The following is a 25,044-nucleotide window of genomic DNA, read 5'->3' on the forward strand; positions in this document are numbered from 1 at the left end:
GGCATCATTCTTCTGTAACGAAACCACCGCATGGGGTCCTCCAGAGGACACAGGACACAGCAGAGGACCCATGGCTACCTGGGTTGAGTGTGTGTGCCTACCACACCCTGCTGCTTTCCTACCGAATTAATGTACGCTCCTACTTTCACAAATTTCAGCCAAACACATCACTTGGCCCCTTATTCTCTCCAGGATTCCGGTCTTCAGTATCAGTCAAGTTGACTTAAAGTTTCCTCAAATTGAAAACAATCTGGAGAGACCAAGATGACCCCAAAACAATGTCCAAGTGTGTACACAGCAAAAAAGAGAACGGTTGCACACAGCAAAAGTATTTTACAGAAAGACCCAGAAAAGAGTAAAGAATCTCAACCACTTTGTCGACTAACAGTACAAAGAGAGTGTTGATTTTATTTCTCAGGTATTTTATAAATACTGAAGAGAGCAAGTGAAAGACATCTCACAGCTTGCAGTTGGGGGCAAAGAGGCTGGGATCCAGTCCAAAATCTTCCCATGATTTCACCCATGATACATATATGCACCAAGAAGACTGCAATGTAACAAAGCATTCAAAGGATTTAACTTCCATATGTCATGGGACTATGCCATGTTTATTTTCTTCTTCATAGTTTTTCTACTTACGAATTTTTTGAAATTATCCTAATTTTCTTTTATAAAGGGAAAAACTATTATTAACAGTGCTTATAGGTAAATGAAATACCACCTTCATTAAGCCACTTTCCTGTTCACAAACCTATAATGGCTTCCTAGTAGCTATCCAATCAAATTCACAATTTTTCAAATATGTTCTACCACACTTGATGATGTCCAGAACCTTCAGCATGACAAAGAAGCTATTCCCTCACCTCCCATGACCTTCCTGCCGCCCTCTTTAGCTCTATCCAGGGGGGTCTCCTACACAGGTCTATAGTCTAGATATACAGGATTGCTCCTCAGGCTTCGTGCTCTTTCTGGTACACATGCCTTTGTTAATCTTCTTACTTAGCTTGAAATTCCTCTTCTGTCTCTTTTCCCCAGGTCCCACTGACTGGGCATTGCTGAAAGGTCCCTTCTCTCCTCTAGGAAGCAGACTGCTGCCTCCTCCTCGTTCCAGGCACCTTGGGTTCACATCCCTAAGATTCGTTTTCACATATCTCTCAGGAGACTGAGAGTTCTGGGGCAGGCACTCATCTTTGTTCTCCCCTGCACCTAGATCAAAGGGGCACTGAATAAATGTTTGTTAACTCGAGTTTTCATCTTACCTTTTCTATTTTTTACAATGTTAAACCGAGTTTTCATCTCAACCATTCTATTTCTTACAAATATCCATACATAGATTTACAAGAATAATTCAGCCTAGCAAGCATCTGCCTCAATACTACTGACCATTTAAAATCCACTGACTGACACACCACGCTCTCCAGCTGGAATTGCATCCACCCCATGTCCCTCAGCCACCACCCTATCTCCCGATCCTTGCCATTCTTTCACAGAAAGCTTCCCCTTCTCACCAAACTCTGCTGACTGCTCCCCCACTGCTCTTCTGTCCTTACTTTCTCTACTAAACCTTTCTAAACCTGTGGACATTTGGACTCTGTTTGTTCAATGCTATTAAGTACTACGATAATTATTGCTTAGAGCCTCCCCCATTAGACTGTAATCTCCTTAAGGAAAGAAAACGAGACAAACAACTTGGAGTTCCATTTCCCTTGAGTCCCTGGCACAGTCCTTCACACAAAGAGTCAGCTCCCTGCCCAGTGACACCAGCATTCCTTGGCTCTGAGAAAGAGTCCAATCCAGCTAAGAGGTCATTATTTTACTAACTCAGCGCCATCCATCACTGAGCTTCAAAAGTTCTAAATGGTCTTTGAGAACTCCCTCTCATCAGTAAGGGCCAAAGAGAAAACACTATAATAGACCACTTTTCTAGTCATTAGGAGTAAGAGATGATGTTCTACTTTTACATTCTTATCGCTTACAGCAGAGGACCACCACAGCAGGACAGCAGGATGTTGAGACGGTGGCTAAAACTGATGTCAGCATGGCCAGGTCTGTAGCACGTGTCCCCCTGGAATAATGCAGACCTGAGGCTGTGAAGCACGTGCTTATTTATGTGATATTTAAAGGTTAGCCTCTTCTATAAAGGGTTTTCTCATGGACCACCACAAGCAAAAGCAGTGTTAGAAAACATGGTTTCAGGGCTTTGGAAGTGTTGTTTTGTTGGACTGGCTGAGAAGTCAGCCTGAATAGTGATGGGACAGATCCCCTGAGAGGCGAAGGCCCACTGGGCTGCAAACATGGAGGAGAACGAGGAGGAGGGACTAAAGGGTGAAACTCAGTCAACTGGGGAATACGCTTTCTGACGGGAGTCAGACAGACTTAGGTTGTAGTTGTCGTCTGTCACGTACTGCAGCAAGTTTCTTAACCTCGATATGTTTTCCCTTTTATTAGGATTTATAAAGTAAAAAGTCATGAGAGAGTTTTCTTGAAATCTAAGAAGTACAGGCATATAAGGAAAAAATTTTAAACCTTTCTTCCCTCTCCCTCTATTAGCATCCTGTCCAATCCAACCATCTTTCTGTGTCCCCAGTTCAACAGAATAATACAAGAACTAAATCCTATCAAACTCTAGTCCATGAATTCTAAAACAGATACACTTCCATTTCAACACAAACAGCTCCTAATCCTGAAGAGAGCTGTATCCTTCTTGATCACTTTGAACTTCCTAATAAACCAGTACAAAAGAAATCCTGAAACACTCTAGGTGAATATTTACTATCCGTATGCCTCCCTCCTAACTGGAAAGACTTCAACTTGATTGACTTTGGCATTTACAGTTTCTTCCTGCTACATGAAAGGCAGTGTGGAATGGCAGGGTAAGCACAATGCTTGATGTCTGTACATCTGGAATGGGACCCAGTTCCACAACTTGCCAGACATCTACCTCTCAAAAATTATCAGTGTCTTTATCTGTAAGGGGGGCATACTACACATCCTTTCTGTGTTTCTTAACAAAGAAATTGCTCCTGCACTGTAAGATATTATTCAAGTAAAAAAAAGCAGGATACATTGATAAAATGAAAGAAAAACTGGTATGAATAACAAAACATTAAAATCGGTAAGATAGGTTCTATAAGAGGCTCTGAGTATTTGGCTCAACTACTACTAAATGTTATTACTGAGATTCATAAAAAGTAACAAACTCTCAGAATTTAAAAACACATATGAATTAAACTTGAATGTGTTAGGAGTGTTTCAGTGGTTGGTCCTCTTTAAGTGTGGTGAAAGGATCTAAGTTACCAGTTGCAAACATCTCAGAACCTTTATTTATTTTACTCCCTGGAGGTAAGTACACAGACTCAATGCCAGCTCTTCCAGCCAAGGGACTTGTCTGATGGAGTCAGGGTGGCACTTGGGCCCACAGTCAGCCCAGTCAAATCCTCATCAGGGTAATAGCCTCCCTCTTTGTCACCTTGAGAGTTAAGCCAACCCAGGTCTCTCCCTGGATCTTCTGAAACAAGGCCAATGCAGAGCTAAAACCATGTGCAAAAAAAATCACCTCACGAGGATTAAAGTCCTGTATGACCGATGGCTCTACCAGTAGCATGTGAGCAAAGGAGCTCGGTAACAGCCTCCTGAGCTTACGGTATTTTCCAGTTCCACAAAAGTAGCAGATAGGTTCATACAGAAACTATGAAATGGGTCTCACTGCGAAGGCATGGCTTTGATCACCCTTGAACTTCAGGGAGCTGGGTGTTTTTGAAATACACCTTGGAAAATGCCTCACTCGCAAGGAATGATTATCATAAAGATGCCGGGCACTCTCAATGCTTATGTAAAAGTATAACACAAAGCCAAATATTCTGTTCATGGTAAAAGAAGTGTCATGATTTTCATTCTGAAATGCTAAGTAGACCAATCTTCACTATTTTGTGTTCCGATGACAGGCAGACAGCTGAAGCTAGAGTTTATGCTTGTCCAATTAATCAGATAACCTCCATGCCATTTATCCTTGGAATTGGCATTAGAAACCCCCCCACATTCCCCCAAATCATATAAATTCCATGGTTTCCTAGTCATTAAATCCAAGTTGGCCTATGCTGATATGTCATATTTTGACATGTAGCCACAAGGGATATACAATCAAAATTAAGAGGCGACCTTAGCTAAAATTGACATGCCCCACTCCAATGAACAATTTATGCCACACAGAGATAAAAATGTGTGTATCTTCTCCAAATGATGAATATTAAACTGTTAGAAACACAGAGATATATAATTCATTGTTCATTTTGTATAAAATGTTTCCTTTGTCTTTTAACCCAATATATGAAAGGAGTGTTCACACCATAGCAAGTACACAGGCAATTATTATGTGTAATTACATACAGATTTCACTACTACTGTAATCATGGTATTTATTGAATAAACCTGCAGTGCTAATAAAATCTTGTTCTTCTATTGCTTTAAACCCACCCATGGCTTCCCTCTGCATTTAGAATAAACACCAAACTCCTTAGCATCACCTCCAAAGCTGCAGCCATGCCCCCTGTCTAAGCCCATCTCCTACAACCCCCACCTCAACCCACCTCCTCCCCAGCCCCTGGCCCTGCCTGCCATTGCTCGCTTGGCCCCTGTACACTGGCCTTCTTTCTCTGTTCTTTGTCCTGTGAATGGGCTAGGAGAAAGGCCCTTGTCCCTGCTGTTTCCTTTGTTTGAAAAGCTTTTCCCCAAGACCTTTGTGTGGCTAACTTCTCAGATCTTAGGTCAAACGTCTCCTCGTCAGTGGGGTTTCCCTGCCGCCCTAATGAGCGCTGCCCTCTGCCTGTGGTCACTCTCTATCTAGCCCCCATCACCCATTTCACTTTCTCTATAACACAAATATATTTCAGTCTGAAATTAGTTGTTCGCTGATTATCTGGTCCAATAAAATATAAGCTCCGATAGGAAAGCTGTTTCCTTCCACTGCAGTGTCCGGAACTACGCCTGGCACACAGCAGGTCCATAGTAGGGTTTTGTTACGGAAATGAAAGCTGTGCTAAAAGATGGTGCAAGTTACAGACACGGCGATATACACCCCTGAAGCTATCTAATGACTGAGAAACAAATGGACAAACAGCAGCCAAGAAACAAACAAAAAAAACAAACTTACTAAGTAATCAAAGTTAGCTAAACGTACCCATACGAATAAATTATTTAATAAAAGAAAGAAGGGTCACATGAAGTAGAGTGGCCTGGACTGGAAAGGCTTTCTGAGGTTTGATAATGAAAAACCTGAATTTCTAACATGGTGTTATGGACTGAATATTTCTCTCTCTTCCAAATCTGTATGTTGAAGTCCTAACCCCCAATGCGATGGTGTTTGGGGCCTGTGGAAGGTATTTAGTTTTAGGTGAGGTGATGAGAATGGTGTCCCTATAACAGGTTTAGTGTCCTTATAGGAAGAGGAAAAAAGACCAAATTTTCTCTCTCTCTGCCGCATGGAGACCCAGCCAGAAGGCAGCCTTCTGCAAGCCAGAAAGAGAGATCTTACTGGAAACCAAATGTGTCGACACCCTGATATTGGACTTCTAGCCCCCAAAACTTTAAGAATTAAATGGCTATCATTCAAGCCACCCAGACAATGGTAGATTTGTTATAGCAGCCCAAGCTCACCCGTGGTGTCCGGTTTGGCACTTACTGCCTAGCACACATCATAGTTGCTCAATAAGTAGCACTGAATTTCAAAATATTTAAAGAAAAACTTAAAATTTTATTTTAGTTTTCTCAGTAAATAGTTTTCAAGACCACTTCTCTGTAATTCTTACTGAGGTTTCTCTCCAGCATAAAGCAGATTATGTGGATATCAAAAGTAGGCGGTAGAAAAATCATCCATGAATGTAGGCATGACACAAGTCAGAACTCTCTTAAGTAGGAAAAAAATTATTTTCAGCCTTACAAATTTCAAAGATTCTTTGCAAGTCCAAACAGACTTCAGCTTTTCCACATTCCTTGTGCCCAGAATCTAGGACATTAAAATACCAGGAACCCTTTCAATATTTAAACCATGCGATAAATGCAGAAGAAACTCTCGAATGACCAAGATAACTTCTGTGGAGCTGCCAACGAGCCAGATGCTTCTTTCAAAAGAAAACCTGGGGTCTCAGCCCTAAATGGGAAGGGCAGGTGGGATGACACAGTATGGAATGCATGTCCTCTGTCCCCTCAGCAAGCATCTTCTTCTGACAGCGACACTGTGTGACTCCCAGGCTCGGTGACATGTGCAGAGCACAGGCTCTGCTGCACATAAGGATGGGAATTGGAAGGATTTGGTCCAAGGCCATGAAAATAAATTCTGTGCAATTATATGGGGAGATTGTGATATTGAAAAAGATGCAAAATAGCTTCAATGCACCTGAGATTTTTATTTTCGGAGACATTGAAGATAAAGGAAGGGAAAATAGAGCTGTGTTAAAAAAAAAAAAGTTTCATGAAGAATACTAGAAAATAAAGCATTTTTTTCAACCAATAGGTACAACAATGAGTTTTGTTTACTATTGCCATCTACCAAACTATCAACTGTGATCTTTTGCCTTAATTACAAGCTTTTAAAAGACCCTATTCATGTGCACTCATTTTCACACATACCTGTAAAACTATGATTTGGTTTGAAATATTGAATTCAAAGGTTTTGTAGTTGTGGTGGAGATTTTTTGGTTTTATTTTTTAAGAACGCCTAGACTGCATTTCTATATTTGCAGCTCCTCGTGGAGTTCATCTGAGTTTAAATTTGCTGCCAAAATTATTTTTTCAGTATCTTCAACACTGGTCATCCTCCTGAGAGTGTGTGCCCTGGGCTTTCATAATAGGCAGCTCGCACCTGAGCATCCCAGCTCTGGTAATTAGATCTCATGGCAACAGTTTCCTCCCCATCCGGCCACGGAGCCAGGAGGGAACACATACGGGAGCTGTGACTGTGGGAGCCTTGCCGGCTTCCCCTTCCTCACCATCTTACCAATGACAGTCAGTGCCTGCAGCGCACACCCTCCACGCCTGCCCTCCCTCTGCACCCAGCAGAACCGTATCTCGTGGATTACAGCTCGTAAACATTCATTTCCCGGCAGAAATGATATCTATATATTCATAGGCAATTCCATGTTTTGAGTAAAACAGCTCTTGGTTTTCCTTTGCCCCTGCCCTCTAAGACACAAATACTAAGAATGGTACAATGAGATAATCTCCAGATGAAAATACTGTATTTATTCAGAGCTACCCCTTCCCTCTCTGTGGGTTAGCCTGCTGTCTGCTGGTTCACTGGCCATTGGACGTGTAACATAGCATTTGGGTTTGGTTGATCTCTGAGACTGAGTTTGGAGGAAGTTGATATGTTCATGTCCCTTCAAAACTACTCTGCAGGTGTGCCAAAGAGCAAAAAGAAAACAATATTGTCCATTCAGAGGCCCATCAACCCTTTCTGTCCCACTGCTGTCTGCTGTCTGGTAGGTCAGACCAGCACAAGAAGCAGGGAAGCTAGCCTGCAGAGGCTGATAGGAACAAGGTGGGGTGGCAATCCGGTCTGGGAGAAACAGCCTCAGCCCAGAGGCTCCTGAGTACCTCCGCTGCCTAAGCAGCCATCCTCATAAAACTCAGGGCTGACACAGCATTGGTCTAAAAGGAGCAGGGGTGGAAGGAGTAAGAAACCAGCCATGGCAAAGGGTAGGGAGTGGGGAGGGAGAGAATGGGAGGAGGCAGAGGAATTGACTCTTTTCTTTTATCAAGTGCCAGAGAAGACGGTGAAATGACCTCAGAATAGCAAGCGATTGGTGATCTAGGAAGCAGCTGACTCTTAGCAGTTACCATCCACCGGCAGCAGTCACATTCTCACCAGTGTTCTCCTGCCTCTAAGAAGCACAGGAAACAGCCAGGCGATGGCAAACTTCTTAGGAAGAACAGCCATCATTAATGAGTCCTCATGATCTGTCAGGCATTCAGCTAAGAACTGCTTTAAATCTTCCCTTTACGGGTACCAATAAATATTTACTCTTCTGGGAAATACAAATATATAAATATTATCTCTAACCTCCTCTACAATCCTGCTATGTTGGTGTATGAGTCAGGTTTCTCTGGAGAAAGAAAACCAACGTGTGTGTGTGTGTGTGTGTGTGTGTGTATGCGTGAGAGAAGAGATTTGTTACAAGGAACTGACTCCTGCAATCTGGAAGGCTGACAAGTCCCAGGATCTGCTGGGTGAGACGGCAGGCAGGAGACTCAGAGAGCCCACAGTGCAAAGCTAACGCTGCTGTATCTCGTCTCCCGGTAAGACTGCAAGCTCCAGAACTCGGTGGATGCTGAGTCTTAAGACTTCTCCAAATATTACTGAGAGCCTTCGATGTGCGACGCTTAAGAAGGGCACAGCACAGACCCTGTCCAGATAAGCCTCTTTATCCTCTACCTCTAGGGCAAACCACAAAATAACCTGAATAAAATAAACTGAAAATTGAAAAACAAAAAACTAAAAAAAAAAATCCATAGTACATGTCCTTGACAATTTCTTTTTAAATTCAGTTACAGTGATTAAAATCTTGCATTTAAAAAAAGTCAACTAAAAGCTGCAAGCTAATGTTTATCCGTGCAACAATGCTTAAGTTCTTCATTCCATCATTAAGAATACTGATGAAACACTCTGTAAAGAGGAGAGCATCATGTCCTCTGTGACAAATTAAGCTGCAAAGCTGTTTCCTCTGTTCTCTGGTTTCACACTTATATTAACGAGCACCATAAAAGAAAGCCTTTAAAATAATATTTATTTGCAGAAACAAACATTGATTCAAAGCACTTAGAAGTGCGTATGTGCACTGAGGGGAGACACTTGAGGGAATCCTAATATTTTATCGTGTCTTGGATGTGATTGCCATGGTACCTGCGTATCTCCACACTCAACCCACCCTCAGTACTTCACGTCGATTGTGTCCTTGACCAGCACTCTGGCAGCACACCTGCACGTTACTCACAGCAATGGCAGCAGTAAACATCACACTGTACCCGTTGTCAGAACTGCCTAAGATCACATCAGCATGAACTATTTTAAGAAGAAATGCATCTCTGCTGTTTACAATTGAACAAAGAAGCCATGACAAATGTCATAAGCTATAAATAAAGACACCTACCCGTGCACGGCACTTACTCATCTCCAGGTTGAACAAATGCTAATTATGCAGAATTTGAAAATGAGACTTGTTAATGTCATTTTTAATTTAGCACGTTACAGTGTAAATGTTTTCCATTGAGTTAATTTACACCTGTTATCACAAGCTTCATTATTAGGTTTATAGTGAAGCAGCTCTCTCTGACTCTAAGATTTGCTTAAAATGGCAGAAACAATTACTAATTACAAGGGCATGTTTACTTTAATTATGTTTATTTCCTAGTCTAGTTTTATATGTAATGGACTATGGAAGTGTATGATTTAATTAGTGAAACTCATTTATCACAAGCAATTTCTCAAATAAGCACTGTTTAAAAAATACAACAGGTTCATTCAGAGTTTCATAAATTCCTTGGTGATATTTCTACATCTATATTGAGATCTTTCACTCAGGAACTAAAAGCATTTTCCCACTTTTGTTCCAAATATTGCAACAATTACAAATAACAAGAATTCAACTCTGCAATTGTTAAGCAAAGTTTAACACATGGTGTACAAAATTTACAAATCTATAAACTCAAGATTTTAAAATCTGCACTCAAAATTAGCAGGATTTATTGATATTTACATTTACAAATTCCATTTCTAAAATGGAATTTTTGTAAAACTCTTTAAAATTTTTAAAAAGCAAATTTCTTTTTTTAATAAAAAGGACACGCTTTTTTTTCTCCCTAAAGTCATGTCTCTGGCACCCAAAGTACAATTGACTTTTTTCTGAAATATGAGGGCACAGTAATCACCAATGCAATATAGGCATATCTTGGAGACATGAGAATTTCGGTCACCGTGGCAAAATAAGTGTAGCAAAAAAGCAAGTCAATCTTTTTGCTGGTAGAGGGTCTTTGCCTCCAGTTTGTGAAAAATGAAACACCTGTGAAGCACAATAAAATGGGACGCACCTATAATTGATTCAGGCAAAGACAACCAACAGACATTAAAACTCCTACAAAAGACTGCTAGAGAATGGGATATTCGCCTGGTCTCAAACAGAGGAAAGTGCCTCTAGAGTAGAAAAATCTAGGGGACACCACTTAACCACATAACCAAATCCAACACCACCACAAACAGGACGGACTGACTTCGTGTGCTCCCTGAGGTGCAGGCGTGGGGAAGACAACTCTCCCTGGGTGACATTCTAAACAACTGACCAGATACAGACAGGAGGACAGTCCACAATAATTAGCCTAGACTTTTCAGAATGGTCAATGTCACAAAAGACTTTGAGAAAGCTGAGGGACTATTCTAGATTAAAAAGAGACAAAAGAGATGTGCCAACTAAATAAATACCGTATGTGTTCCTTGACTATATCTGGATATTAAAAAAAAAAACTAAACTACAATTATTGAAACAATTGGAGAAATTTCATTTTCCTGATGTTTTAATGATAACAGATTGAGAGATCACTGGAGACAAAAGTGGTGAAACCAAAGCTGTCTTACTTCGGGCACATCATGAAAACACGGGGTTCTATGGAGAAAAATAACAGTACTGGGAAAAACAGAAGGCATCAGGAAAAGAGGAAGACGCAGGGTGGGACGGACTGACACCATAAAAAAAAGCCATAAGCGTGAGTCTACAAGAGCTGAGCAGGGCTGTTGAGGACAGGACACTGTGGACATCAGTCATTCATGGGGTTGCCAGGAGTCAGAGCCAACTCACCAGCACAAAACCCAAGAGAATGAACCAATTCTTAGAAGATACACCTGAAATGTTTAGGGATGAATTGTCATGATCTGCAACATTGTTTCAAATATTCAGAAAACAAAGTGAGAGCTATGAAGCAAGTGTAAGAAAACGGCTGACGAATGGGGTAAAGAGCATTTTTCAAGTTCATTACACCCTTGCTTCAACTTCTCTATAAGCTTAAATCAAGATTTGGGAAAATATGAGTAGTCCAGTGGGCAGAGTGGGAGGAAGTCAGGTATACTCTACACTTCTTTCATACAGACTTTCAAGAAATGTTACTGCACTACTCTGAATTTCAGCTTCTTAGCCTGATGATTAAACCCATTAAAAGGGCAGAATTGCACTTGGAACTCTCAGCATATTGACTCACAACACTCCTGTGAAGCATATTCTAGTCATCTTACGTTTTTAGGCCTCAGAAAGAATCCACCCACACAGCAGATAAGACATTTCTCATAAAGACTCATGCATCCCATCAGCCTGGCTGAGAGTTCTAGTACTTGGTTTTGTTAGAAAAGATGTATCTATAGGTTGTGTTTTGTTTAATTTTAAGATCTTAGTTACTTACTTAAAGTGTAAGTTCCATGACACTACACTTTTATAAACACACATTCTTAACAAAGTAGTAAACATTGGTACATGTAGGATTTTGCCCAACCAAGAGAAATTCCTAAGAACCAACAGGGCAAAGTGTCCCCTACTCATCTCCAGGCAGCCCCATGCTGTTTCTACAAATGCAGATAGGCTGGACCACACTCACTAACTCCCATACAGCAGGTGATGCTGACGATCTCTCCCAGGGGGGGAGGGCTTGCCTGCTGCACTTTAATTAAGGTGGACTGATGGATAGTGCCATTGGAGGAAGAGCGTGACATTCCAGGGTCTGTCTCCAATCCTCCCCTATCTGGACAGAAGAAGCGCACAACAGGCTCTTTGCTGCACCCTGAGACTGCCACCAAGCTTTCTGGCAACTGTGGCATTGCAGAAATGCTGGGTACATTATCTTTTAACTCGATTTCTGATTTCTGCTTACAGCATGTCTGTTCTTTCTAACTCCAACAGTCATTCTGGTAGTCTTCTTTAAACATGGTTAAACTACTGGTTAGGGTAGTTAACAAGCCACTTTGTTTAGCATCTGCTCACTCTCACCCCAGACCCACATTTTAACCTGCAGGTTAAACCAGGCCTAACTAAGGAAGCTTAAAGATGTTTCTGGAAAGAACCAGAAAATTCAAACTGAGCCAATGCAATGCCTCTCAGGAAGGTGCAGAGGGCTGCTAGCAAGACTAGTTAAAACTAGTTATGTTCCAGATGGTGGCATAGGTAAATGCAGTATTCAAATCCTCCCACAACTACATCAAAATTACAACTAAACTACAGAACAACCATCATTCAGAACCACATGAAGTCTAACTTAACAGAAGTCCTACAATTAAGGATACACAGAAAAAACCACATCAAGACTGGTAGGAGGGGCAGAGATGCACAGCGGGCTGGTCCCATACCCACATGTGGTGGATAAGAATCGGGAGAGATTATGAGGCTGCAGAGGTCCCCCTTGAGGAGTGAGAGGTCCCAGCCCCACACCAGAACCCCAGCCCAGGGTTCCAGTGCTAGGAAGAGAAGTCCCTATAACTCAGGCTGTATAAACCAATACGGATTGTAGCTAAGAAAGAGAGTTCCTCATAAAGGGCCTACACACAGACTTACTAGGACTCACTCCCTCTGAGCTCCAGCACTGGGATAGCAGCTCCAAAGGTACCAGGTACATATAAGGTGGAACTGAATTGTCTAACATCAGGACGAGAGCTGAAGGGGCTGCTTTCTCTCAGAGAGAAGTGCTAGTAGAGGCCACTGTTGCTATTCTGAGCCCTCTCCCCACAGAGCTGTCAAGTTGGCGCCATATCTGAGACCCCAAAGACCTGGCTCACACTGTTGCCCCACCCTGGTGACTCCCTGATACCCCATCCCATCCAACTTGTGGGCCCACCCAAGCTACTTCCAGTACCTTTTCCATACTAACAACCTGTCTTGGCTCATCCTTCAGACTTTCCTAAAATCTCTCAAACAAGTATCCTCTGGCCTCAGCGTTCCCTATACCTCTTGTTAAGTGGCCCCAGGCTTAGAACTAGCGGCAGCCAGCCTTGGTTCATAGCTTGGCCTCTCCTGGGCACCTCCAAGCCCAGCATAAGTAGCAGTGTCTACTCATTCTCATCTGCAGATTGCTTTGCAGCTCAAGCCAGGTGGCTTGGGCAGGTCACAGGTAGTGGCTGACCTTGGCTTGACACCTCCCAGGAGGCCCCCAGAGCCATCTCCACAAGCAACACACTCAAAAGGACGGCTCAGTGGGCACCAGAGCCCTGCTGAAGTAAGTCCTGCTCCATGGGGTCAGGCCCAGCACAGCTGATCCTCTACAGTGGCCATGGTCATAGACAGTCCTTACAGCTATTCAGCCTGGGGGTAAATCCCTCCCATTGATGTGCCAACAATAATCAAAGCTCAACTACAACAGAAGGGAGTACACAGCCCACACGGGGGGAGGTGCACCTGGAGCACTCAGCTTGGGTGATGGGAGGCTGCACCATTGAGCCCTATAGGGCACCTACTATGTAAGGTCACTCTACTAAGCCCAGCAGATGTAGCAGCTCCACCTAATACATAGAAACCGACACAGGGAGGCTGCCAAAAGGAGGAGACAAAGAAACACGCCTAAAATGAAAGAACAGAACAAAACTCCAGAAAAAAAAAACCCTAAACAAAAGGGAGATAAGCAATCTATCAGATGCAGAGTTCAAAACATTGGTTGTAAAGATCCTCAGTGATCTCAGTAAGAACATCAACAAAGACAAAACAAAAACAGAATTAGAAAACAAAAATAGAACCAGTCAAAAATGAGGAATATACTAACTGAAATGAAGACTATATTACAGGGAATCAACAGTGGAGCAGATGAAGCAGAGGACCAAATCAGAGATTTGGAAGGTAAGAAACCAGAAAACATCCAATCAGAACAGCAAAAAGAAAAAATAATCCAGAAAAATTAAGCAAGTATAAGAAGCATCTGGGACAACTTCAAGTGTACCAACATTCACATCATGAGGTTGCCAGAAGAAGAGAGAGCAAAGAATTGAAAACCTGTATTAAAAAAATGACAGAAAATCTGCCTGACCTGGTGAAGGAAAACAGACAGACATACAATACCAGGAAGCACAGAGAGTCCCAAACAAGTTGAGCCCAAAGAGGCCCACACCAAGACACATCATAATTAAAATGGCAAACATTAAAGACAGAAAGAGAGAGTCATAAAAGCAGCAAGAGAAAAGCACTTAGTTATCTACAAGGGAGCTTCCATAAGACTGTCAGCTGATTTCTCAACAGAAACTTTGTCTTCCTGGAGTGCTGTCGTGTGACTTCTTTATATATTTTGGAGATCAGGCCCTTGTCTGAGGTATCATTGGCAAATATGTTTTCCCATACTGTTGGTTCTCTTTGTAATTTGGTGCTGTTTTCTTTAGCCATGCAGAAGCTTTTTATTTTGATGAGGTCCCATTTGTTTATTCTTTCCTTTATGTCCCTTGAGTGGATCCAAAAACTATGGTATATTTACACAATGGAATTCTACGCAGCAGAGAGAAAGAAGGAGCTTATACCCTTTGCAACAGCATGGATGGAACTGGAGAGCATTATACTAAGTGAAATAAGCCAGGCGGTGAGGGACAAATACCATATGATCTCACCCTTAACTGGAACATAATCAATAGAAGAAAAAAGCAAACAAAATACAACCAGAGACATTGAGGTTAGGAACAGTCTAGCAATGGCCAGGGGGGAGTGGGGTGGGGACAGTGGGAAGAGGGGATTGCAGGAACTATTATAAAGGACACATGGACAAAATCGGGGGGGAGGGTTGAGGTGGGGGAGGGAGGTGGGTTCAGCTGGGGTGGGGCGGAGGGATGGGGAGAAAAGGCATGCAACTGTAATTGAATAACAATAAAAATTTAAAAAAAAAGAAAAAAGTTATTTTCTAAAACAAACAAACAAACAAAGAAAAGAAACTTTGCAGGAGGGACTGGCAAGAAATATATGAAGTTATGAAAAGCAAAGGCCTACAACCAAGATTACTTTACCCAGCAAAGCTACCATTTAGAATCTAAAGACATCTTGATAAAGACCTTCCCAAACAAGAAAAAGCTGAAGGAGCTCATCATCACCAAGCCAGCATTACAAGAGATGTTAAAAGGTCTTCCTTAAGATGGGAGGAGAGTCGGGGGAATGGGTGAAGAGGTGATGGGATTGTGAAGTACCAACTGGCTGTTAAAGAACAGTCACAGGGTCCATGTGTCTTTGGGACCTGTCAACTGTGGCAGTCTCCCTTCCTAGCCATGGAAGAGCATATTCTTGTTTATTGGCAAAGCTTTCACCATTTAATTGGTATCAGATTCTGACTTGCACAAGTAACATTCTACACTGTAAAAAACAAAACAAAAAAAGAATAGCAATGGGGATGTAAAGTGCAACATAAGGAATATAGTCAATAATATTGTAACAACTATGTATGATGTCAGATGGGTACTAGATTTATCAGGATGATAACTTAGCAAGATATACAATGTCTAATCCCTGGACTATACACCTGAAACTAATATAATATTGCACATCAACTGAAATTAAAAAATAAAAAAATATTTAAAGTAAAAAAAAAGATTAGTTAAGAGCCCATTAAGATCAGGGTAGCTGATCCATGGATAAATCAGCAGCTCAACAGCTTTTAACAACAGTCTTCACACATCCTGTGCTTGCATGTTCTGAAACTGGTAATAGATCTTCTACTTCCAGAAAAGGGAAGAATCAGGATGAGGCAAAGCTTGTCAGGAGAAACAAGAGAGGCTAGTAGTGAACCTGATGAGGCAGTACCACCCTCTGTCATGCTATAAAAAGTTAAAAGGAAAAAACTAACATGGCTCACATTTCTTATCTGCCATTTATAAAGAGTCAAAATTAAAACCCCGGGAGCTTCAGAGGTGTAGCTGATTTGTGTATGTCTCTCTGCGTGTGCACCTCCAAGTTCATACTGGTACAACACACACTGTATCTGTGTTTCAAGATTAGACACTGGATAAAGAGGTTGCTGAAGCAGGATAAATTTCAGCAAAATGTAACCTTCACCTTAGAAACCAGGAACCACAGTAATTAGATTACAATCTTTCCAACACTGTGGGAGAGATTTGATCAATTAGAGCCAAGATCAGTTACATTATTTGGTTTACCTAAGTAATGGACCCTTAAGTGCAATCAATACCTCTCCAGGCTGTGAGTCCTCAAGACCTGAGATGCATTCAACAAAAAACACAAATGGATTTTCAAAGGGCCCTGGGATGTTCAGTCACAGAAGGGGACTGGAGTAGGGCGGCAGGGAAAACAGACTTTTGAGCTTACTGTACGGAATCTTCGCTCCCTCTTACGTGTGCTACTGTCATGTTTGTTTGGCTGCTCATACGAACTAAATCCCTTTTACCAAAGAGCCAATCTAGGGATAAGCAACCATGCCACTCAGTTTCTTTTTTCAAGTTTCAGTATTAAAACTAATTTCATAGGGGAAAGAATAAGATTAAGATTTCTATTTATGGTTTAAGAAATTGACAACACTTAAGTAAATTGTAAAGTTATAAAGAAAAATGGCAGAAGTAGCTCGGAATCAGCTAACTTCCCATCCCCTCACCTCTCATCCACAAGTGAATCTAGGAAAGGGCAATGAGGGTGTCCTGCCCAAGTTGTCTGGTGGGTGGCTATCCAGAGCTGCCTTCTAGGACTATCCTTGCTTAGCATGGGTCCATAACAGCCTCATGTTAACACCAAACTCTCCAACTGCCTACCCATCTGACCCTACCCTCTTCTAAGTGCAGGAGCTGGATTTAGAGATTGCTATTAAACTTGGCAGATCCATTTTCCAATTTTTACAGTTTAGAGTTTAATGATAATGGATTTGTAAACCGAGACACAAAACTCCTCAGCATTCGCAATCCATTCACTATTACCCTAAATTAGGTCTCCTGGAGGGCAGAACGGGAACGGCGCACCTGTAACATTCGCTCCAGCAGCCTCTCATGGTTTGCTCTCACATGGGCACCTGCAACATGCATGCCTCTCATCCGTGATTTGTTGAACACACTTGTAATAATTAGAAAGTTAGCAACTAATTCCTGCCTTCCCCAAGGGCAGGGCTTCTCTTAAAAGGGTGTTAGGAAATGTGACAAGAGGGAAATGGAAAGGAGGAAATTTACACAGAGAGGCTCTTCTGCATAGCTTTTAAGTTCCCGTGCAATGATGAAGAGAAGCTGAGGTAATCTAAAACAACAGGTAATCAAAAAGGCATTGATATTTACCTTTTCTCATCAATTATCTTCCTCTTGGCAGCAGCTGAGAAATTATGTTTTACTCAAAAGTCAGCCTGTTGACTTTATTTATACAACACCTGAAGTGTGCTGGGTGTCAACAGGTTAGCCGCTATGGAATTTCAAATTCTGCTGTTTGACAGCAACAGAGTTTTGACTCTGCAAGAGTTACATTAGAAACTGTATGATTTTCAAACCATTTCTCCCATGATGAAGAAAAGGCATCTGGAGCTCAGACTTCTCACCTGTGGGGTGGGGATAATAATGTGTAACGTCCACTGGTATCTCTGGGCCAGGAAAAATAAGGTATGTGAAACAGCCTTTGACGCTCAGCCTACCACCATGGCTGTCAGGAGCAGTACTGGAGAGAACGTTTCCCTTTGAGTGCCTTGCATCTTTTTGGCCAAATAATCTTCTGGTTCAACAAGACGAGGCCATTGCTGAAAACATAGTGCACTCCACCTGTGGACTCCACCGGTGACCTTCATTCAATTAATTATGCATACCAGCATGAATCCTGTCTAAAGATCCCTCTTCCTCATCCTCTTGACAGCATTAGAGGATTAACTGGCATTTGGTGCTCCTTGAAGAGGAATGAAGGGCATTTATGTAGAAAATTCAAGTACAGAAGCCTATGGCTGTCAACTGGGTGTACGCTGAGCCCCTCTGTATCCAGGTGATGAACTGGCTCCTCAAACCCTCACACTACACTTTCCAGTGGCTGTAGTTCTTTGTCATAGTTAAGGTTTCTCATCCCTTCTTCCCCCCCCCCGCCCCCCCCCCAGCAGAGTCCACCTAATCCTGGGAATTGGAGAGAATCCTACAGGTCATTAGCACACCCTCTGCATCTACTCAACAGTCTGGCAGGAAGAGATCTAGGAGACCCAAACCCTAGAGCTGCCTTGCCCACTGGGGTACACAGGGCAATTCAGGTCTCCTGAGACTATTTTCTCATCCACAAAATGAGGACGTGGCATTAGACAGTCACAGTAATGGTTAATTTTGTGTCAACCAGACTAGGCCATGGGGTGCCCAGACATCTGATCAAACATTATTCTGGGTGTGTCTGTGAGGGTGGTTCCTGGATTGGGTTAACTTTTGAATCATTGGCCTGAATAAAACAGAGCACCCTCCCCAACACGAGTGGGCCTCATCCAATCCTATGAAGGCTTGAATAGAACAAAAAGGCTGACCTCCCCCAGGAAAGGAGAATTCTTTCACTCAATTGCCTTCAAACTGGGACAAGAACTAGGACATTGACTTGCCCTCAGACTTGAACTAAAACATCGACACTCTTCCTGTGTTTTGAGCCTTTAGACCTTAAGACTGGTACTTATACCATCAGTTCTCCTTTCTCACAGGCCTTAGAGCTCAGACTGGAACTTCCATCATTGGCTCTTCATCCTCTCCAGTTTGCAAATTGACCCTGTAGGTCTTGGGATTTGCTGACCTCCACATCATGTGTGCTAATTCCTTACAATAAATCTCTTTGTATATACACACATACCCAATTAGTTTTGTTTCTCTGGAAAACCTGATACTACAATCACCAGATATTTTCCAAATCTTAACTTCTGCCAAATGGTCATCCAATCTATGCTTGAACACCTCCCAGAGACAAAACCTCCCTGACTCCCATGCAGCTCATCTTGTTTTAAAGGAGGGGGTGGGGTGGTACAATCTTGGCCTGCGTAGTTCAGTTGGTTGGAGCACTGTCCCATAAACCAAAAGGTCGCAGGTTTGATTCCCAGTGAGGGCACATGCTGGGGTTGTGGGTTCGGTTCCTGGTCAGGGCATGTGTGAGAGGCAACAGATCAGATGTTTCTCTTCTTTTCTTGTACTCTCCCTCCCCCTCTCTCTAAAAAAGTCAACAAACATGCCTTCGATGAGGATAAAAAAAGAGTAGAATAGAGTAACATAACATAACATAACATAACATAACATAAAATGGGTGGCACTTGGTGAGAATCCAAAGCCAAATTAGCCATCTTCTCAGCAGTCAGGAGCTGAATCTAACAGATGTGATCTCACCTAAGCAGAATATAGTGAAACTTTTATCTTTGGGTTTCATCATAATTACGTTAAAATAGTCTGATACTGCCTTGGATGGTATTGTTAGTTTTGTTTCAGTTTGGTTCTCCTGGTTATGGTATAATGTTGGCTAATCTTGGGTCTGCAGGTAATTCTTAGCTCACTTTCACATGAATTACCATGAGTAAATCATCACCCAACACTTCTGCAGAGGACCTTGAGTGTTTACACACAGAACTCTGCATTTATTACTAAAATCGACATTATTTTGTTACCTTGGGCTGGGGGCAGAAATTCTGCAATTCTTATTCTGTGACCTAGGGGGCCGTCTCTTCTCCTCACCTGCGTCAGCCTGAGATTGGCTAATGTACTATCATCTCTAACATGAGATGAGTCCTGGCCTCCGACCCTGCAGCATCCGTCACTACACCCTCCCTCCAGGTCAGCAGTCTCTAGCCCTGACTGCACAGCTCAATCACTTCGGAACTTTTTTTAAAAAAGGCAGACTCAACCTCAGAGATTCTTACGCAGCTGGTAAGGGTGGAGAAGGACAAGCTAGGGCATTAATGAGAACTTCTTAGATTCTAATTCTTAAATTCCATTAATATGTAGCTGGTCTGAAAACCAGTGTTTTCTTTGGCCAGGGGTCAGCATTTTTTGTAAAACAGCCAAATAGTAAATATTTTAGGTCTTGTGGGCCATATGGTCTCTTCCAAAACTGCTGTCCTTCTATTGTATCATAAAAGCAGCCACAGATAATATGTAAATGAACAGCGTGACTATTCCAATAAAACTTTATTTACAAAAACAAGTGGCAGGCCATATTTGGTCCATGGACTTGTCAATTAATCCATTCATTACCCAGTTTTAAAATGGTTGTGCCATCAAATATAATCTCATCAAACTGTATTATCACCCAGCTCACATTTCTCCACCTTGCCATTCATGAGAGACTCTCAAATGGCTTGCTGAAATCAATATTCACTCTCTGACATTCCCTTCCTCCGTCATACTAATGATCCCATTTAAACAGGAACAAACCTGTTCTTACAGAATTCTTCCTGTCTCCCAGTAATCACTGCTGCCTTTTTATATGTTCACAAACATCTGTTTAAAATTGCTTCTGGAATTTCATCAGAAACTGACTTAAGCTCACCCATCTGTAGCTTCTAAACTATGCTTCTCCCCCTTAGAAACTGGGACATGTTCAGTGAAATCATTTACAATGTTCTGGCATTCTGGTCTCCTTGATTCACAAAACATTATCTGAAGTGGTTCCACAATCACATCTGCAAGTTCTCTCAGTGCTCAGGAGACCTAAATGTACTCTTAGCAGCTCTCATTATCTCTTCTATCTTGAGTTTTAATTTCTCCTAACCATATTTACTCTATCCTTTCCAATTTCAAGGTCATTTTTCCTGATAAATGTGGTACAATCAAAATAGGAGTCCAGCAGTTCTGTGTCTCCATGTCCCCTGTTTATACCACTCCATCTGTTCTAAATAAGGCTATGTCTTCTTTTTTCTTTTTTAATTTTTAATTTTGGCTCCAAATATAAATGCTTTAAAACTCCCACATAGAGGTGACCATATGTTTCAGTGTGCCTGGGACAGTCAGGTATATAACTTTTGCCCTGAAGTAAGTGTTAACAGAGCCCTCTTCACTCTGAAAAGTATCCAGTTTGAACAGCTGGTCCCAGAGGAAAAGCTGAGAAGAATGGGGTAGACAGTATCTCATAGATCTGGTGGGTTTTCAGGTCTGTCATACACTCTAGAAAAAGGGAAAACCATCTCTGTCGAAGTCTCTAGCCACACTGGATTTACATTCTGGATCTGCCATTTACTAGCTGTGTAACCTTAGAATAATTTATTTAACCTGTTTAACTCTTGACTCTATCGTATGGAATCTTTGTTCTTAAGTGAATAAATACATGATCAAGGCATTTTGCACAGTACACATACCACACAGTAAATGCTCAATAAATGATACCTATTATAACTACTAGTAAGTATTATTATCAGTGTTATTAATTCCATCTACCTCCTCCACAGCATCACAAATATTTGTTACTCTCTACCCTATGGGTACCATTTATCCTTCCTTTACTGTTGCTCACATTCTTTTCTCATCAATCTGTTCCTATTCATTTAAACTCAATTCTACCTCCCCACAATTTGTAAAGTCTCTCCCGTCTTGTTGAAGAAACTTTGTCTTCACTAGAAAGCTGGACTACTTAGAGGGAGTTTCTCCTCTCACAAAGAAGCTACCTGCATTTACAACCTATATAATTTGTGAGCTGTTCTGGCAGAAATGCAAACATATATTCCATGAATCCCTCAGCACCTACGTTTCCTGGAATCAAGATTAACTACTATCCATCACCAATCCCTTGGGAACATACCCTGAAACTTGTGAGGTTTCAACTCTCAAATAGCTAAAGTAAATCACACTAGTGATAAAAGAATAACTACATTAACTTTCTAAGAATAAGACTGACCTGAAGCATATTCAAATAGGACATTCAAAAAAAAAAAGATCACACAGAAAAAATGAGCTGGAGTTTCAATTATCAACTACAAAATAACAACCATTATTTATTGAGTGACTACTATATTTATTGAGTGACTATGATATGCTAGGTATATTATAAATATCATCTCAGCTATTCTGCTCAACAATTCTGCTGGAAATTGAGGCTCAGAGGACTCAGTCACCCAGTTGCATAACTGCGAGTAACAAATAGCATTCATTCAAGTCTTCTGCACCCACAGTTCATGCTCCTTCAGATATACCAAACTATTCTTTTAGTCCACACTCAACGACATGTTTACTGATTTGAGAGAAAGAGATTGGTCACCTCCTGCACGTGCCCTGACCAGGGATCAAAGCCATAACCTAGGTATGTGACCTAACTGGGAATTGAACCCCCAACCTTTTGGTGTATGAGATGATGCTCCAACCAACTAAGCCACCCAGCCAGGGTTACCATGTTACTTTTTTTTTTATGAAGACTACAAGACTTTTTGAGACGCAGTTGAAAAATAAAAGGCCTCCACCAAAAAAAAAAAAAAAAGATAGTAAGACTTACATACAGTTTTAAAGAATGTATACACCTTTTTATTAAGTGGATAGCTGATCTTTTAAGCAGTAATTCTGGATAATGAAAGCCAGATATCCAAGGTTGCTTTTTACACAAGAAGTACATCATATACACAAGGCTGGTAGCTTGAAGCACATGACTACAATGAAGTATACAGCCAGCAAATGCAAGGAAAGTACCATTTTGATATATCCCATCCAGAGAAAGAGTGAGTAAATATGAGGTGGCCCAGAGTTGGTCCTAAATTTAAAATATAGGGTTCTCTTACAGACTAAATGTCTGTGTCCCCCAAACTTAGTATGTTAAAACCCTAATCCCCAGCGTGATGGTGTTTGCAGTTGGGCCCTTTGGAAAATAGTAAGGCTTAGATGAGGTCAAGAGGGTGGGCTCCTCTGATGGGATTAGTGCCCTATAAGAAGAGTAAACCAGAGCCTTCTTTCTCTCCACCATGAGAGAATGTAGCAAAAGGTCATTCATCTACAAACCAGAAAGAGGAATCAGCTGGCACCTGATCGTAAACATCCCCACCTTCAGAATTGTGGGGAGTGAATATCTGTTGTTTAAGGCACTGAGTCTTCAGTATTTTTGTTATGACAGACTGAACTGAAGTGGGTTCCTATCCTAGTCCACATACTCACTACATGTATAAGACATTTGGGGTTCCTGAACTTTCAGGAGTTACATTTCTCTTTGAAACTCTATGTCCTCTTTCAACAAGTGATGATAGGACAACTGGATAGTAACATGCAAATGGATGAAACTGGACCCTGTGTTAGGGAGCCCTAAGATCACTGCCATACTCAAGTATCTGCTGAAAGGACACAAACACCACAAATACTTATATTAATAACTAAGATTTATTATAGCCATGAAGTAAGGATACAAATCTGGATCATAAGGGAGACGACACAAGGGAAGTCTGGAGGAACCCAAGCAGACTTCCTACACTCTCTTAGGAAGTAAAGCAAGAGACTTCCTTCCTCATACCACACACAAAAATTAATTCAAAATAGATCACAGACCTAAATCTAAAAGCTAAAACTATAAAAACCTTAGAAAATATAGGAGTAAATCTTCATTACCTTAATTAGCAAAGCATTCTCAGATATGACACCAAAATACAACAACGAAAAATAAAGTGTATTTCATCAACATTAAAACCTTTTATGTTTCAAAGAATATCATCAAGAAGTACAAAGACACATGGGAGAAAATATTTGCAAATCATATATCTGATAAGGGACTAATATTTAGAATTGTAAAGAATTCTTAAAACTCAATGAAAAAAATAAAAATAGCCTATCTAAAAATGGGCAAAAAATCTGAATAGGAGCAGAAACCAAGATGGAGGCGTAACTGACAGAAAATCGAACAGTACGGAAGGAAGTCCAACAACCAAGGAGATAAAGAAGATACATTCATCCAGACCCGTAGGAGGGGCAGAGACAGGGAACCGGGTGGACAGGACTTGTGGCTGGGAAGCCGGACTCAGAGACTTGGCGGGTTGTGGAGCAAATGGGGCAGGCAGTCTACCTCTAGCAGACCCCACAGCCCTACATTCGCGCATAGATAAGCAGAGGAACTGCAGGGGAGTGAAACAGACCTCACAACCCATGGCTCCAGCGCCCGGAAATAAAGCCTCAAACCTCTGATTGAAAACACCCATGGGGATTGAGGAGGCAGCGGGAGAAACTCCCAGTCTCACAGGAGAGGTCATTGGAGAGACCCACAGGAACCTACAGCGTGCACAAGCCCACCCACTTGCGAATGAGTGCCAGAGGGGCCCAGTTTGATTGTGGGAAGTGAAGGGAGTGACTGAAGTCCGGCAGAGAGTGGAGCAAGTGCCATTGCTCCCTCTCGGCCCCTCCCCCACATACAGCGTCACAGAGCAGCAACCAGCTTTACCCCGCCCCTGGTGAATACCTAAGGCTCCGCCTCTTTACGTAAGAGGTGTGCCCAGACCAAAAAAAAAAAAAAAAGGCCCAAATGAAAGAACAGATCAAAGCTCCAGAAATAATTCAACTAAGCAGTGAACAGATAGCCAACCTATCAGATGCACAGTTCAAAACACTGGTAATCAGGATGTTCACAGAATTGGTTGAATTTGGTCACAAATTAGATGAAAAAATGAAGGCTGTGCTAAGAGAAACGAAGGAAAATGTACAGGGAACCAACAGGGATGCGAAGGAAACTGGGACTCAAATTAACAGTGTGGACCAGAAGGAAGAAAGAAACATCCATCCAGAAAAGAATGAAGAAACAAGAATTCGGAAAAATGAGGAGAGGCTTAGGAACCTCCAGAACATCTTGAAACGTTCCAACATCTGAATTATAGAGGTGCCAGAAGGAGAAGAGGAAGAACAAAAAATTGAAAACTTATTTGAACAAATAATGAAGGAGAACTTCCCCAGTCTGGCAAAGGAAATAGACTTCCAGGAAGTCCAGGAAGCTCAGAGAGTCCCAAAGAAGCTGGACCCAAGGAGGAACACACCAAGGCACATCATAATTACATTAGCCAAGATGAAACAGAAGGAGAGAATCTTAGAAGCAGCAAAAGATAAGGACACAGTTACCTACAAAGGAGTTCCCATAAGACTGTCAGCTGATTTCTCCAAAGAGACCTTACAGGCAAGAAGGGGCTGGCAAGAAGTAT

The 25,044-nt window shown here is 41.7% G+C and overlaps 1 protein-coding gene and 1 non-coding gene across 5 annotated transcripts in view; one reads left to right on the top strand and one right to left on the bottom strand.

The window, feature by feature from the left end:
• The window catches only part of AFF3 (ALF transcription elongation factor 3), a 571,288-nt gene that overhangs the window by 460,225 nt on the left and 86,019 nt on the right, over window positions 1-25,044 (bottom strand). The gene's annotated exons all lie outside the window — the stretch shown is intronic.
• On the top strand, window positions 15,201-15,331 carry LOC112315241 (small nucleolar RNA SNORA24). Its single transcript, XR_002975873.1, has one exon. It is a non-coding gene; the product is annotated as a small nucleolar RNA SNORA24 (small nucleolar RNA).

This window comes from Desmodus rotundus, chromosome 5 (genome assembly GCF_022682495.2).
Source record: "Desmodus rotundus isolate HL8 chromosome 5, HLdesRot8A.1, whole genome shotgun sequence".
Classification (NCBI taxonomy): domain Eukaryota; kingdom Metazoa; phylum Chordata; class Mammalia; order Chiroptera; family Phyllostomidae; genus Desmodus; species Desmodus rotundus.